This window comes from Triticum aestivum, chromosome 2B (assembly GCF_018294505.1).
Source record: "Triticum aestivum cultivar Chinese Spring chromosome 2B, IWGSC CS RefSeq v2.1, whole genome shotgun sequence".
Classification (NCBI taxonomy): domain Eukaryota; kingdom Viridiplantae; phylum Streptophyta; class Magnoliopsida; order Poales; family Poaceae; genus Triticum; species Triticum aestivum.
The window spans coordinates 72,805,361-72,823,748 of NC_057798.1; positions in this window are offsets into that span (position 1 = coordinate 72,805,361).

The window sequence follows — 18,388 nt, forward strand, 5'->3', positions numbered from 1 at the left end:
TGCGATCCACCTTCTGATGAAGACTGAGGAGAAGCTCATGATCAGTCATCACCCTTGGAGCTATGGCTTGAGGACTTTGCTTTGAAGCATTGGCGGCAGAGTCATGAGTAGTAGAGTCGTCATTGGTGGAATATGAAGCAGCTTTGCGGAACTATCCATCCAATGGACGATTGCCCTCATCAATAATTGCAGTGGCCTTGCCCTTTTCATTAGCTGAGGAAAATGTCCGCTTGAGGAGTTCAATAGGGGGCAAGTAACTGACATGGTTGAGTGTATCAGCTTTGTAGTTGAGTGAAGACCTTGATCTAAGGAATCTCATAATCCAAGGAGCGTAAGGCTTCAACTCAAAGGGAGACATCGCAACATTTGCCAAAGTCCTCATGAAGAAGTCATGGTAGTTCACTGGAATACCATGCATGATATTGAGAAGCAGATTCTTCATGATGCCAACAACTTCTTCATCATCCAAGTCATGGACTTTGATAGGACTCAGAGTCTTGGTCAGAATGCGGTATACAGTCCTAGGCACATATTCCAATTCCTTCACAAGGAACTTTGTCCTTGAGGCTTGACCAGGCTTCAATGGCTTCATCAGAACTTGCCTGAAGTGATCAGACAGTTCAGTTTCATTGTAGATGAGACGTGCACCTTTTGGGGGAGGACTGACAGGCATGGCATGAAGCAATTCAGTGGCTGGTGCTTTAAAGTGGGTATTTTCTGCCATCCAGTCCAACACCCATGAGTTCACATCTTCAGCATTGCCAGTGATGTGCAGCATCGCATAGAACTGAAGAATGAGTTCTTCATTCCAATCATAGATATCAGTGCAGAAATTGAGCAATCCAGCATCATGAATAGCACTGAGGATTGGTACGAAGCACGGCAGTGATTCCATATCAATATGAGGAATATGCTCATGGTCGAAGACTTTGTCTTTGTTGAAGAGCACTGAAGAATAGAAATTTGCTTGGCTGGCAGTCCAAAAACGCTTTCTTCTCAGACGAGCAGAGTCATAGGGATTGTAATCAGTGAAGAACACATGCTCATTGAAGAAGGCATCAACCTTAAATTTTGGAGTCTTGGAGAAGGGATTCTTTGGCTTTGGCTGAGGAGTGTCAGTCAATTGCAACACAATCTCAGGAATCTCAATCTTCGGAGCCGCAGGCTGAGGAATTTCAGCTTCTGCTTCAGTAGCAGCCTGGGCCTCCATTTCTTCATCAGCTTTGTCATCAGCACTAGTGGCTGGAATCTCTTCATGAATGGAAGGTGCAGTATGAATTTCATCAGAGCCCATCTAAATTTCAGTGGAGACTGGAGACTGAGGAATTTGTTGAAGTGGTGTGAACAAACAAGAGTTGGGGTGCAGACTGTCCCAAAAGTCATCGTTCATCACAGGTGTGGTGCTCCCAATGTCCACATCTTCATCCTCTTCCATTTCTTCAACGCCGGCCTCTTCAGCTGTGAACTGAGGCATTGGCGATGATACTTGGGGAGTTGAAGTGATAGTATCCACTTCAATTTCTTCATCCATCTGCTTTGTTGAAGCAGCAGAGGGATTTTCTTCAGCAGATTCATCAAGAATCTCATAATCTTCACCAAAAGGAACAAGTTCCTTTGATGGCATGCTTGAGAGAGGAACAACATAGATAGGGTTCTCAATAGAGCTTGTTCAAATCTTCGCCTTCTTGGGTGTAGAAGATTCTGAGGAAATATATGCTTTTACTTTTCTTCAGAGCGGCTCGCTCCGCAGCTTTTGTTTTCTTCACTTCCAAAGCAGAAGGAAGAACTGGGCTTGGTATTGGTGCAGGCAGAGCAGAGGAAATTGGATCAATTTCTTCAGGCACAACTGATGCAGTTGGCCTGTCTTGTGCAATTTCTTCAGGCACAGCTTCAGATTCTTCAGCTGTCCTAACTTGTTCTTCAGGCGCAACACTAGTGGTTGCCCTGGCAGTTTCTTCAGCGGCTGGTATTTCTTCAGCCCTGGTGCTAGCAGTTTCATCAGTAGCCTGATTGTCATCAGCGGTGCTAGCATGTTCTTCAATCGGCTGGGCAGAAGCTTCCTTCGAGGGAATCTCAATGTGCGATGGATCAGCAACATTGGAAGTGAATTTATTCGCCATTTTAATGAAGCTAACCTTGGCTCCCATCCATTCAGCCTTATAGGCATCAAATTCATCACTGAGCTTTTTGATGTCAGATTGCATAGCAATGAGTTGCTCAGGCGATAACCTCATAACGTTATCCTTCAGATAGCGCTGCTTCTTGTATTGGGCTTTCTTGGCAGCTCTGGCTTGATCAAATTTCCACTTTTCTTCAGCAATGAATGTCGTCAGCATGTGACTTTGTCCAGGAGTGAGGTCTAGCTCAGGCAATGGAATGTTCGGATCTTTATGCTAGAGGTCAATGAAATCCAGGATCTTCTCCGGATCCAATAGAAGAGGCACAACACTTCCTTTGGCTCTAGCGGCCCTTTGAAGTTTATCTTTGACGATATCAGCTAATTCATCATCATCAGCCTCATCATCATTAGAAGGCACTTGAAAAGCAACTTGTTTCTTGTGAGGACTTGGTCTAGTGCCTCGTCCTGCAGTGGCCATGGTCTTCAGCAAAGTTGGGCTCTTTGAAGACAGATGAGGAACTGAAGAACTTGCAAAAGCTCCTGAGGCAATTGAGATGCATGTGGTCCTTTGGCAAGTGGCGAGATGCATAGGTGCTGAGGACTTTGTCGGAGGAGCTGAGGGTTTTGAAGCCCAAGGAACTGGTGCAGCTTGAGGAACTGGGGCAGCCTAAGGAATTTGCCTTGATGGCACAGAGGAGCCTGGCCGTGAGGCATTTCTGAGGAACTCGGTCGTGAGGGCATTGTCGGTGTCAAAACCGGCGGATCTCGGGTAGGGGGTCCCGATCTATGCGTCTTAGGCTGATGGTAACAGGAAGCAAGGGACACAATGTTTACCTAGGTTCGGGCCCTCTCAATGGAGGTAAAACCCTACTTCCTGCTTGATTAATATTGAAGATATGAGTAGTACAAGAGTAGATCTACCACGAGATCGTAGAGGCTAAACCCTAGAAGCTAGCCTATGATGGTATGATTGTAATTGTGATCGGCCTTCTAAGGACCATCCTCTCAGGTTTATATAGACATGGGAGAGGGCTAGGGTTTACATGGAGTCAGTTACAAGGAAGGAAACACAATATCCGGATTGCCAAGCTTGCGTTCCATGCAAAGGAGAGTCCCATCCGGACACGGGACGGAGTCTTGAGTCTTGTATCTTCACGCTTCAATAGTCCGGACGATGTGTATAGTCCGGCTGTCCGGATACCCCCTAATCCAGGACTCCCTCAGTAGCCCTTGAACCAGGCTTCAATGACGATGAGTCTGGCGCACAGTCTTGTCTTCGGCATTGCAAGGCAGGTTCCTTCTCCGAATACTCCAAAGTAATTATCGAACACGTAGACCGTGTTCGGATCTGCAAGATGATCCTCACATACTATCATAGGGAACACAGCAAAAATCTGATCTGCTGGCAATCTTTGTGTGTCGTGTCCCTGCATCGTGGCCCGGCCCAACATGAACCGGTGTTTCTTGGCCCACCTCGAGTCGCGTTGCGAGGCGGTTTTATTGGCACACCCTGCCAGAGCAGAGATCGTGCTCCTCTTATTATGGGATCTTCCATCAATATGGGCGTGTGCAACCCCACGACGACCGTTGGTATGACTCCGTGAGATTTTAGATAAGTCTCGAGCGGTCACGCTAAGAACTCTTGATATTCACCGGCTTTATAAAGGGGCCGAGGCCTATACCTCTTCTCTACCACCCTTGCGCCCTTTCGCATCTCGAGTTCTAACACCCGAAACCGAAGCTCAAACAACCCAGATCCTCCAATATGTCTGGACCCAATTCTCAGGGCCGATGGGTGGCCTCCTCGATCCAGGAGGAGGACATTGTGAGGCTTAGGGAGGTCGGATATCTCACAGCCGACATCCAGCACAGGCTTCCCGCTCCAAGGCAGGTCATCCCTACGCCGGAGCCCAATGAGAGCGTCGTGTTTGTTACTCACTTCCTCCGCGGCTTGGGCCTCACCCTCGATCCCTTTGTGAGGTGGCTCATGTTTTATTACGGGTTAGATTTTCATGATCTAGCCCCAGACGCTATCCTCCACATCTCGTCGTTCATCATTGTGTGCGAGGCTTTTCTCCATGTCGCTCCACACTTCGGCTTATGGCTCAAGACCTTCAATGTGAAGCCGAAGATGATCGAGAGGCGACATGCAGAGTGCGGAGGTGTCATAATAAGCAGAAACACCGATGCCCCATGGCCGGAGGGTTCTTTCCCAGAAGTATCTGATGTATAGCAGCGGAGGTGGTTTTATGTCATGGCTTCCAGAGGCACAAAGTGGGTGGCCGCCCCCGAGTTCCGCTCGGGCCCTCCGTCGCAATTGGCGTCATGGACAGACGTAGGACGGAGTTGGGAGCCCGCTGGTGATGTACCAATACTGGAGAGCCGTATCCGGGAGCTTCTTGAGAAGGACATTAACCTCGTCAGCATAATTCAAGTAATGCTAATCCGATGGATGTTGTCGTGCAAACGCCGGCCTCTCCGAATGTGTGAATTCAATCCAGAGGGTCCACGGACTATTAAGCACTTCTTCGGCCTGACGCTCGAAGGGATGTGTAAATTATTCTTCGGACCACAAGTAAAGTGTCCGGACACCACCGAGGATGCGGGCCTAAGCTGCAACCGCCTAGATGCCCAAGTAAGCAACTCTAAAGCTGGACACTTCGCTTTTATTTATCATAGTCATCATTCTGAAAACCCTCCGTGGCTAGGAATGGCTCAGCAAGGCGGAGAGAATCAGGTGTCCGGCGCCACTTCCGGAAGGCTCGCCTAGTCTTACCATAGCCAAGATGCTTGGCCGGGTGCTTAGCAAGATGCCCTCAGGGAAAGGCGAAGAAAAGGACAGTGAAGCCGAACTTCACACCCTGCGCATCTGAACCGGGGGAATTACTTCCTCCCCAAAGGAGGATAGTCAGGGAGGGGAGTCCAAGGCCTCCTCCCTGCGCGGAAAGAAAAGGGCCGCCTCTGAAGAATTGGAGACGGAGATGCCCAAGCTGGGGAAGAAAGCTTTGTCAGGGGGCTCTGCCCTGATAACCCACAAGTGTAGGGGATCGCAACAGCTTTCGAGGGTGAAGTACAACCCAAATTTATTGATTCGACACAAGGGGAGCCAAAGAATATTCTTGAGTATTAGCAGTTGAGTTGTCAATTCAACCACACCTGGATAACTTAGTATCTGCAGCAAAGTGTTTAGTAGCAAAAGTGGTATGATAGTAATGGTAACAGTAGCAATAGAAAAGGTAAATGTTTTTGGGTTTTTGTAGTAGTTGTAACAGTAGCAACGGAGAAGTAAATAAGCGAAGAACAATATGTGAAAAGCTCGTAGGCAATGGATCAGTGATGGATAATTATGCCGGATGCGATTCTTCATGCAATAGTTGTAACATAGGGTGATATAGAACTAGCTCCAATTCATCAATGTAATGTAGGCATGTATTCCGTAAATAGTCATACGTGCTTATGGAAAAGAACTTGTATGACGTCTTTTGTCCTACCCTCCCGTGGCAGCGGGGTCCTAGTGGAAACTAAGGGATATTAAGGCCTCCTTTTAATAGAGAACCGGACCAAAGCATTAACACATAGTGAATACATGAACTCCTCAAACTACGGTCATCACCGAGAAGTATCCCGATTATTGTCACTTCGGGGTTGTCGGATCATAACACATAATAGGTGACTATAGACTTGCAAGATAGGATCAAGAACACACATATATTCATGAAAACATAATAGGTTCAGATCTGAAATCATGGCACTCGGGCCCTAGTGACAAGCATTAAGCATAGCAAAGTCATAGCAACATCAATCTCAGAACATAGTGGATACTAGGGATCAAACCCTAACAAAACTAACTTGATTACATGGTAAATCTCATCCAACCCATCACCGTCCAGCAAGCCTACGATGGAATTACTCACGCACGGCGGTGAGCATCATGAAATTGGTGATGGAGGATGGTTGATGATGACGACGGCGACGAATCCCCCTCTCCGGAGCCCCGAACGGACTCCAGATCAGCCCTCCCGAGAGAGATTAGGGCTTGGCGGCGGCTCCGTGTCGTAAAACGCGATGAAACTTTCTCCTTGATGAGTTGGAGTTGAGGTCGAAGGAGGTCCAGGGGGGCCACGAGATAGGAGGGCGCGCCCCCTGTCTCGTGGACAGCCTGTGGGCCCCTGGCCTTGATTCTTTTGCCAAAAATTCTTATTAATTCTGAAAAGTGCCTCCGTGGATTTTCATGACATTCCGAGAACTTTTCTTTTCTACACATAAAACAACATCACGGCAGTTCTGCTGAAAACAGTGTCAGTCCGAGTTAATTTCATTCAAATCATGCAAGTTAGAGTCCAAAACAAGGGCAAAAGTGTTTGGAAAAGTAGATACGTTGGAGACGTATCAACTCCCCCAAGCTTAAACCTTTGCTTGTCCTCAAGCAATTCAGTTGATAAACTAAAAGTGATAAAGAAAAACTTTTACAAACTCTGTTTGCTCTTGTTGTTGTAAACAAGAAAAGCCAGCATTCAAGTTTCAGCAAATATTATGAACTAACCATACTCACAATAACACATAGGTCTCACAATTACTCATATCAATAGCATAATCAGCTAGCGAGTCATAATAATAAAACTCGGATGACAACACTTTCTCAAAATAATCACAACATGATATAACAAAATGGTATCTCGCTAGCCCTTTCTCAGACCGCAAAACATAAATGCAGAGCACCTTTAAAGATCAAGGACTGACCTAACATTGTAATTCATGGTAAAAGAGATCCAGTCAAGTCATACCCAATATAAACCAATAATAATGAATGCAAATGACAGTGTGCTCTCCAGCGGGTGCTTTTAATAAGAAGGGTGATGACTCAACATAAAAGTAAATAGATAGGCCCTTCGCAGAGGGAAGCAGGGATTTGTAGAGGTGCCAGAGCTCGATTTTAAAATAGAGATTGAATAACATTTTGAGCGGCATACTTTCGCTGTCAACGCAACAACTATGAGATGGCTGTATCTTCCATACTACATGCATTATAGGCAGTTCCCAAACAGAATGGTAAAGGTTTATACTCCCCCAACCACCAACAAGCATCAATCCATGGCTTGCTCGAAACAACGAGTGCCTCCAACATACAACAGCCCTGGGGGAGTTTTGTTTAATTATTTTGATTTGCTTTGATCTTTTTGGATCATGGGACTGGGCATCCCGGTTACCGGCCCTTTCTCGTGAATGAGGAGCGGAGTCCACTCCTCTTGAGAATAACCCACCTAGCATGGAAGATATAGGCAGCCCTAGTTGTAACATGAGCTGCTCGAGCATACAAAACAGAATTTCATTTGAAGGTTTGGAGTTTGGCACATACAAATTTACTTGGAACGGCAGGTAGATACCGCATATAGGAAGGTATAGTGGACTCATATGGAACAACTTTGGGGTTTAAGGAGTTTGGATGCACAAGCAGTATTCCCGCTTAGTACAGGTGAAGGCTAGCAAAAGACTGGGAAGCGACCAACTGAGAGAGCGACAACAGTCGTAAGCATGCATTAAAATTAATTCACACCGAATACAAGCATGAGTAGGATATAATCCACCATGAACATAAATATCATGAAGGCTATGTTGATTTGATTCAACTACATGCGTGAACATGTGCCAAGTCGAGTCACTCAATTCATTCAAAGGAGGATACCATCCCATCATACCACATCATAATCATTCTAATAGCATGTTGGCACGCAAGGTAAACCATTATAACTCATAGCTAATCAAGCATGGCACAAGCAACTATAATCTCTAAATGTCATTGCAAATATGTTTACTTCATAATAGCTGACTCAGGAACGATGAATCATCATATTTACAAAAACAAGAGAGGTCGAGTTCATACCAGCTTTTCTCATCCCAATAAGTCCATCATATATCATCATTATTGCCTTTCACTCGCACGACCGAACGATGTGTATAATAATAAGAGTGCACGTGCATTGGACTAAGCTGGAATCTGCAAGCATTCAACTCAAGAGAGAAGACAAGTAATATGGGCTCTAAATATAAATAATCAATCATGCATATAAGAGCCACTAAGCATTTTCAATATGGTCTTCTCGACCCCCAAAAGAAAGAAAAGAAAATAAAACTATTTACACGGGAAAGCTCCCAACAAGTAAAAGAAGAACGAGAAATCTTTTTGGGTTTTCATTTTAATTCCTACTACAAGCAAGGAAATTAAACTAACTAATTTTTTTGGTTTTTCTTAAGGTTTAACAAACACACAAGAAGAAGGCTAGAAAAAGAAATTTAAACTAACATAGATAATACAATGAAAGAGTATGAGCACCGACGACTAGTGTGTGAATATAAATGTAAAGTCGGTGAGAAATACGTACTCCCCCAAGCTTAGGCTTTTGGCCTAAGTTGGTCTAATACCAAGGACCGCCGCTACTCTCCCCGGTGTAGTGGGAGGTGTAATCAGGATACCATTGGCTGGTCATCTCCGGATCCCACTGGACAGATGATGCACGATAAGGGTCCAGCTCAGGTTCCGGTTCGGGTTCGGGCTCTGGAGTGAAAGCTTGTGCTCGATGATTGTTCACCGCTTTCGGGGTGACGAGAAAATTTTCTGCAAGCAAATCGAACAACAGAGGTGCAGGCAAAATAATAATCTCAATGTGTTTCTTATTAAATCTTAGTTTATACAAGAGCATATTTTCTTCGTTGTCAACGATAAAGTTGTGTGCTACCATGCTCTTGTAATCTAAAATGTGAGGAGGCAATTTTGTCTCCTCCTCCTCAAGGTGCCTAATGGGTATCTAAAAATGTTCAGCAAGACGTGCAGCATAGATACCTCCAAATATGGGGCCTTTTGTACGATTCAGGGCTAGCCGTTTAGCAACGACGACACCCATACTAAAAGTATTGTCTCCCAGCAAAGCATGTTGAAGAATAGTAATATCTGGAACGCTCAAATTTCCACTATTCCCACAACCAATCAAGCATCTACTAGCAAATATGGCAAAGTAGCGTAAAACAGGAAAGTGTATGCTAGAGACTTTTGCCTCAGAGCCCTTCTTTGGCTCTTCTACAGCAATAGTTTTAACGAAGCCATCCACATCTTCACGATGGGGTTCCTCTAATTCTCCCTCATAAGGTATCCTACATACCGCGCAAAAATGACATAAAGACATTTCTATGAATTCATCATATAAATGAAATGATACTGCAGGCGGTGACTTCTTAGGATAATAATAAAAGTTTTGCACGAAAGTATTGGTAAGTAAGAGATACTGATCGATTCGGTCGTTCATGAAACCGGTGAGGCCTGCAGTCCCGATTAAAGCATAAAAGTCTTCATGAATTCCGGCTTCCTTCAAGAAATCCTCACATGGCCATTCACATGACCGTACTTCCGCTAAGCGAGGAAGATTATACTTGGGTTTTTCCTTCTCTTTGTCTTGTTTTTCCTTAGAGCTTTGGCTAGAAGAGCCTTTAAAGAACCTCCTTAACATTTTCTGAAAATTCTGAAATTTTAGTAACTTCAAAATAAAAGTGGATAAAACTAAACAAGATTGATAGCAACTACTCCTACAAGTGCCTAGAGCCTATATCATGCATTGGAATTGCTTGGGACCTCAAAAATTTAACATGCAAGCTCAAGAACATGGTCACCTATGCAGCAAAAATTTGCAATGAATAAAGCACTAGAACAAAAACTAATTGGACCAATGGAGGAGTCACATACCAAGCAACAATCTCCCAAAGCAGTTTTGCGAATGGAGCTTTGAGCTAAGAGATCGAAAATCGCAGCAAAACGAGCTAGAACTCGGGCTTGAGCTGGATGGGGATTTTTTTGGGTAGAAGATGAAGTGTGTGGGTGCTGGCATAAGTGGAGGGGAGCCACCAGGGGCCCACGAGACAGGGGGCGCGCCCTACAGGGGGGGCGCCCTCCTCTCTCGTGGCCTGGTGCTTGGCCCTCCTGCAGTGTTTTCAGTGCCTAAAATCCTCAAATATTCCAGAAAAAATCATACTAAATTTGCAGGGCATTTGGAGCACTTTTATTTTCGGACTATTTTTTAATGCACGGATAATTCAGAAAACAGACAGATAATACTATTTTTGCTTTATTTATTCTAAATAACAGAAAGTAAAAGAGGGTATAGAGGGTTGTGCCTTCTAGTTTCATCCATCTCGTGATCATCAAAATGAATCCACTAACAAGGTTGATCAAGTCTTGTTAACAAACTCATTCCGAATAACACGGAACCGGAGAAATTTCGAATAACACTAAGTTACCTCAACGGGGATATGAAAATCCCCAACAATAAGAATATCATACTTTTTCTTGACAGTAGGGAGAGGAAATTCAAAACCTCCAAAAATGATAGTTGGAACTTTTTCAATAGAATTGATGCTATGAACTTGAGATTGTTTCCTCGGAAAGTGTACCGTATGCTCATTACCATTAACATGAAAAGTGACATTGCCTTTGTTGCAATCAATAACAGCCCCTGCAGTATTAAGAAAAGGTCTACCAAGGATAATAGACATACTATCGTCCTCGGGAATATCAAGAATAACAAAGTCCGTTAAGATAGTGACATTTGCAACCACAACAGGCACATCCTCACAAATACCGACAGGTATAGCAGTTGATTTATCAGCCATTTGCAAAGATATTTCAGTAGGTGTCAACTTATTCAATTCAAGTCTACGATATAAAGAGAGAGGCATAACACTAACACCGGCTCCAAGATCACATAAAGCAGTTCTAACATAATTTCTTTTAATAGAGCATGGTATAGTTGGTACACCCGGATCTCCAAGTTTCTTTGGTATTCCACCCTTAAAAGTGTAATTAGCAAGCATGGTGGAAATTTCAGCTTCCGGTATCTTTCTTTTATTTGTGATGATATCCTTCATATATTTAGCATAAGGATTTACTTTAAGCATATCAGTTAAGCGCATACGTAAGAAAATAGGTCTAATCATTTCAGCAAAGCGCTCAAAATCCTCATCATCCTTTGACTTGGATGGTTTAGGAGGAAAGGGCATGGGTTTCTGAACCCATGGTTCTCTTTCTTTACCGTGCTTCCTAGCAACAAAATCTCTCTTATCATAACGTTGATTCTTTGATTGTGGGTTATCAAGATCAACAGCAGGTTCAATCTCTACATCATTGTCTTTGCTAGGTTGAGCATCAACATGAACATTATCATTAACATTATCACTAGGTTCATGTTCATCACCTGATTGTGTTTCAGCATCAGAAATAGAAATATCATTGGGATTCTCAGGTGTGTCTACAGTAGGTTCATTAGAAGCATGCAAGTTCTATCGTCTTTCTTTTTCTTCTTCTTAGAAGAACTAGGTGCCTCTAAATTATTTCTCTGAGAATCTTGCTCGATTCTCTTAGGGTGGCCTTCAGGATACAAAGGTTCCTGAGTCATTCTACCAGTTCTAGTAGCCACTCTAACAGCAAAGTCATTTTTATTATTTAATTCATCAAGCAAATCATTTTGAGCTTTGAGTACTTGCTCAGCTTGAGTAGCAACCATAGAAGCATATTTGCTAACGCGGTGAAGTTCATCTTTAACTCTAGCCAGATTATCACCTACGCGTCCTATCTCGAAAGCATTATTCTTTAACTCTCTACCAACATAAGCATTAAAACTTTCTTGTCTAGCCATAAAGTCATCAAATTCATCTAAGCATGGGCTATGAAATTTAGTAGAGGGTATTTCAACTTTATCATATCTATAGAGAGAATTTACCTTCACTACCTGTGTCGGGTTATCAAGACAATGTAGTTCTTCAGGCGGTATATTAAGACCATGTATTTCTTCAATAGGAGGTAAATTCTTAACATCTTCAGCTTTAATACCTTTTTCTTTCATTGATTTCTTTGCCTCTTGCATATCTTCAGGACTGAGAAATAAAACACCTCTCTTCTTCGGAGTGGGTTTAGGAATAGGCTCAGGAGTTGGCTCAATTGGTTCAGGAATTACTTCAGGAACTGGCTCGGGAAGAGTCCAATTATTTTCATTAGTCAACATATTATTCAATAGTATTTCAGCTTCGTCGACTGTTCTTTCCCTGAAAACACAACCAGCACAACTATCCAAGTAGTCCTTGGAAGCATCGGTTAGTCCATTATAAAAGATATCAAGTATTTCATTTTTCTTAAGAGGATGATCAGGCAAAGCATTAAGTAACCGGAGAAGCCTCCCCCAAGCTTGTGGGAGACTCTCTTCTTTGATTTGCACAAAATTATATATTTCCCGCAAGGCAGCTTGTTTCTTATGAGCAGGGAAATATTTAGCAGAGAAGTAATAAATCATATCCTGGGGACTACGCACACAACCAGGAGCAAGAGAATTATACCAAGTCTTAGCATCACCCTTTAATGAGAACGGAAATATCTTAAGGATATATAAATAGCGAGACTTCTCATCATGAGTAAATAGGGTGGCTATATCATTCAACTTGGTAAGATGTGCCACAACAGTTTCAGATTCAAGGCCATAAAAAGGATCAGATTCAACTAAAGTAATAATATCAGGATCAACAGAGAATTCATAATCCTTATCAGTAACACAGATAGGTGAAGTAGCAAAAGCAGGATCGGGTTTCATTCTAGCATTAAGAGACTGCTGCTTCCATTTAGCTAATAATTTCTTAAGATCATTTCTATCATTGCAAGCAAGAATTTCCATAGCAGCTTTTTCATTCATAACATAACCCTTAGGAACAACAGGTAAAACATAATCATTGGGGGGACCTTCATCATCACTATCATCAGTAATAGGATCTTCAGTAATTTCATTCCCCCTAAATCTAGCAAGTTGTTCATCAAGAAATTCACCTAATGGCAAAGTAGTATCACGCACAGAAGTAGTTTCATCATGCATAGCAGAAGTGGCATCATCAATAACATGCGACATATCAGAATTCATAGCAGTAGTAGGTTTAGGTGTCGCAAGCTTACTAATAACGGAAGGAGAATCAAGTGCAAGGCTAGATGGCAGTTCCTTACCTCCCCTCGTAGTTGAGGGCAAAATAGTAGTTCGATCGTCTTTCAAGTTCTTCATAGTGATCAACAGATATAAATCCCAAGTGACTCAGAGAATAGAGCTATGCTCCCCGGCAACGGCGCCAAAAATTAGTCTTGATAACCCACAAGTGTAGGGGATCGCAACAGCTTTCGAGGGTGAAGTACAACCCAAATTTATTGATTCGACACAAGGGGAGCCAAAGAATATTCTTGAGTATTAGCAGTTGAGTTGTCAATTCAACCACACCTGGATAACTTAGTATCTGCAGCAAAGTGTTTAGTAGCAAAAGTGGTATGATAGTAATGGTAACAGTAGCAACAGAAAAGGTAAATGTTTTTGGGTTTTTGTAGTAGTTGTAACAGTAGCAACGGAAAAGTAAATAAGCGAAGAACAATATGTGAAAAGCTCGTAGGCAATGGATCAGTGATGGATAATTATGCCGGATGCGATTCCTCATGCAATAGTTATAACATAGGGTGATATAGAACTAGCTCCAATTCATCAATGTAATGTAGGCATGTATTCCGTAAATAGTCATACGTGCTTATGGAAAAGAACTTGCATGACATCTTTTGTCCTACCCTCCCGTGGCAGCGGGGTCCTTACGGAAACTAAGGGATATTAAGGCCTCCTTTTAATAGAGAACCGGACCAAAGCATTAACACATAGTGAATACATGAACTCCTCAAACTACGGTCATCACCGAGAAGTATCCCGATTATTGTCACTTCGGGGTTGTCGGATCATAACACATAATAGGTGACTATAGACTTGCAAGATAGGATCAAGAACACACATATATTCATGAAAACATAATAGGTTCAGATCTGAAATCATGGCACTCGGGCCCTAGTGACAAGCATTAAGCATAGCAAAGTCATAGCAACATCAATCTCAGAACATAGTGGATACTAGGGATCAAACCCTAACAAAACTAACTTGATTACATGGTAAATCTCATCCAACCCATCACCGTCCAGCAAGCCTACGATGGAATTACTCACGCACGGCGGTGAGCATCATGAAATTGGTGATGGAGGATGGTTGATGATGACGACAGCGACGAATCCCCCTCTCCGGAGCCCCGAACGGACTTCAGATCAGCCCTCCCGAGAGAGATTAGGGCTTGGCGGCGGCTCCGTGTCGTGAAACGCGATGAAACTTTCTCCTTGATTTTTTTCTCCCCGAGACGGTATATATGGAGTTGGAGTTGAGGTCGGAGGAGGTCCAGGGGGCCACGAGATAGGAGGGCGCACCCTAGGGGGGGCGCCCCCCTGTCTCGTGGACAGCCCGTGGGCCCCCTGGTCTTGATTCTTTCACCAAAAATTCTTATTAATTCTGAAAAGTGCCTCCGTGGATTTCGAGGACATTCCGAGAACTTTTCTTTTCTACACATAAAACAACATCATGGCAGTTCTCCTGAAAACAGCGTCAGTCCGGGTTGGTTTCATTCAATCATGCAAGTTAGAGTCCAAAACAAGGGCCAAAGTGTTTGGAAAAGTAGATACGTTGGAGCCGTATCATGCCCCAACAGGCGTCCTCACCACGTCATGCCCATCAACAGGCCAGCCCTCCACCGAGCTGTGAGTTAATCATTAATTCAAAAGTACTGCATTTCTCCGAGATCATAACCAGGATTCATTTTTTATAGTCCGGCTAGCAGCTCTTCTCAACAGAGTTCGTCTTTGGGGGACCTTCATCCGGAGATGATGGGGAGCGAGATCCCACCCACCTCTCTGCCTCATGAGGCGGGCGACACCGAGGTGTTGTCACGGAGGAGCCCGGATCTGCCGAAGCCGGAAGCTAATATGTCAGCCGCCCTAAGCCCGGACCGTTCGGCTTCCACGGGGGGCGATGAGAAGGGTCCAGCGCAGTTCAGTGTCCGGCCGAACATACTGACGGGCCTTCTAAAGCGAGTTGCGCTCTCGGAGGAGCACCGCTCATTAATGAGCACGGTGCTCAAGAAGATTTCATCCGCCACAATCGGTTTGAATGAAGCATTTACAAGCCTGCTCAGAGGCTTTGAGGTATGTAGCAAAAAATACACTATTTTTTGGCTGTGAGGCACGCGCTAGGTGTGCTCCATATGGATAGTAGCCCCTGAGACTCTGGTTGGCTGCCCTAGGCGACAAAAGGGGGATCATATTGTGTAAGTAATGATTGTGTTGTACATATGCGCACATATCTAAGGGTCCAGCCATCGACCAGTCTGTGGAAGTTGCCGAACTAAGGAGGCAGATTGGATCTATTGATGCCGATATTGCGCTGGTGAACGAGCGGCTGAACGAATCACAAGGTATGTGCTCTACTTTTCCTTATTATGTTGTATAGGAAAATATGAGAGGGGCATAATATTAATGTGACATGTTTGGGCTGCAGATGGAGCTGCTGTCGTGGAAGCCCTGAGGGTAGAACTTGCCCAAGCCAAAGAACAAGCTCGGGCTAGCAATGCAGATGCCCTAAAGGCGGCCGAAGAGTTGAGAGCCGAACAGGCTGCCCATCGTAGAAGCGAGGAAAAGATAGCCGAAATGGCTGTGGAGTTGAAGAATGCCGCCGACCGGTATGAGCTTCTTGAAAAGGAGAATCAGGTTAATTCGGTTGACCTGAACAAAGCACTTAACGCCACCAAGGAGATGCGGACTGAAGTCAGGGGTGTGCGGGAGGAGCTCCAACAGGCTGGTGAAATAGTGGCTGGAGCTGCTACCCACTGCGGACGAAGTGTTTGGATCCGAAGTATGCTCCCCTAGATGGACGCTGGAGTCCTGAAGATACATGTACGGACTTGGCAAAGAGTACAGCCGATGCAGCCAGGTTTTTCGAGAATCAAGGTGATAAAGAAGTGGAGAAGCTTTTCTGGTCACCGTTCAATGCTCCCGCGCGCCCGCTGTCATTGAGTGAGAAGATGGCTGCTGTGGCGGAACTTCATAGGCTGTCCGGGCATGCCATGCGGTTTGTAATAGACCATCTGTGGCCGAAGGAGCCGAAGCCGGACAGTTAGTTTGGTATGGTGCAATAATTCCTCGGGGTCGTATCTCATATCGACGCCATGAGAAGGTCGGCATGCATAGAGGGTGCATGAATGGCTCTTGCCCGTGTTAAAGCATATTGGACAGATATGGAGGCCACCATTGTGGCGACCCAGAATCCGGCAGGAGGCCAGGATCCGGCCGAGCACTACTTGGAGCAGGTAACAGAAGGTGCCCGCTTAATAGAGGCACAATGCTCGAAGAATGTCTTGTTCGAGTGACAAATCGAGTCATTGTAAAAATAATGTTATTTTGATTACAAGGCTATATTTATACTTTTTGCCTAAAAGTATTATTGTGTCTCCTGCGCGGCTGTTTTTATGTATATGTGTAATCCGAAAGTTAGCAGTCGTTGGCTTCAGCCCCCACGCATACAATGCGGGGGTGTTCGCGAAAAATATGCATAATCATACTTGATCCAACGTCTTGGTCCATTAAGGAGGTGATCGCACGTCCAACTAGGCAACCAGACTATATAGCTGTAACACTTTCGCTTAGCCATGGGATTTTAACGGTGGGGCTACTATGTAGCCCCTGGTACCTTCGCGTACATACGAATACAGGCGCGTGTGTACATGACCGGGAAATGGTCCTTCGTTAATGCGGAGGAATCCTAAAGATTCCGATAAGTCTTCGAGTGGTTGAACAGTCTCTCGCTGTATCATGACAGTCAGTTTTCGGCTTTCTCTACTGAGGTGCTCGTCTGGCATAACCGGGCACAATCGCAGTAGTTCTCCTTTGGCCGCCTTAGCCGATAAGAATGGAACGTAAGGCGGCAAACCCAGGAGCCGGGCAAACCCAACATTTGACCAAAGACATGACTCGGAGCTGATGCATATAAGGCCAAACTCGTGACGACGAACACTCCCGAAGGTATTCAGACTTAATAGCAAAAAATGGGTTGAAGAGCGACCTTTCATTATAAACCCTGTATTTCCAGGTATGTGCATCAGCCTGCCATGGCAAAATGCCAATAAGGGCAGTATCCTCTGTGGGTATAGTACCCATGGGATGTGTGAACAACAAGAGACAATATAAAAGGTTTATATAGGGGCTTAATCTGAAGAAAAACCTTTGAGCGGGGCCGTGCTGCACGTCTGCGCCTTTGTCTCCGTTGTGCCGTTTCCTGGAAGTGTATCGAATGCATTGTGTCTGTAAAAAAGAAAAACTCGTGTAAAAAGAGTACGACTTAAGCATGCGATGGAGGATGGAAGTGTAAGGTACTGACATGTAAATAAGGTCGTGCCAATGGTGGTGTTTTATTAAATATTTATAGCCCCTGGTGTCCTCTATGGGATTAGATATACGGCGCCCTGGCTTACTTTTGTCCGGGCTGCCGGACTCGTCTAACCGTGTCCGTGGTCTTAACGACCATTCATGTTTTTGGGTATCGGAGGCCGCTTAGAGTCCGGCCGCTAGAGCTGTCACGGATTCCTCCATGCTTGAAGAGCACTCTGTGTTTCCGTTAACGGTGATGACGCCACGTGGACCGGGCATCTTGAGTGTAAGGTAGGCATAGTGTGGCACTGCGTTGAAGCGGGTGAAGGTCGCTCTTCCAAGCAATGCGTGATAGCCGCGTTGGAAGGGTGCGATGGTGAAGAGTAGTTCTTTGCTTCTGGAGTTGCCTGGGGAGCCGAATGTTACCTCCAGTACGACGGAGCCCCTGCCGTAGGCTTCAATGCCTGGTATCACCCCTCCAAAGGTGATGTTGCTTTGGATAATTCTGGATGGGTCTATCCCCATCCTACGGACAGTGTCCTGGTATATTAAATTGAGACTGTTGCCGCCGTCCATGAGGACATTGGTGAGATGGTATCCGTCGATTATTGGGTCAAGCACCAAGGCCTCTGATCCTCCGCGCTGAATACTAGCCAGACAGTCCGTGTGATCAAAGGTGATCGGACAAGCCATCCAGTAGTTAGTGTGGGTACGATGGGCTCTATAGCGTATACGTCTCTAAGCGCGCGTTCATGCCTTCTCGGGGATGTGTGAGTTGTGTGGATCATGTTTACTGTTTTAACCTCTGGTGGGAAATTTTTTTGTCCCCCAGTGTTCGGCTGGCGAGGTTCATCCTCGTCTTCACTTGGTGTTTCCCTTCCCTTGTGTTCGGCATTTAATTTTCCGGCCTGCTTGAAGACCCAGCACTCTGTGCCTGGGGTTCATAGGTTTGTCAGGGGTGCCATGAAATTGGCACAGTCTGT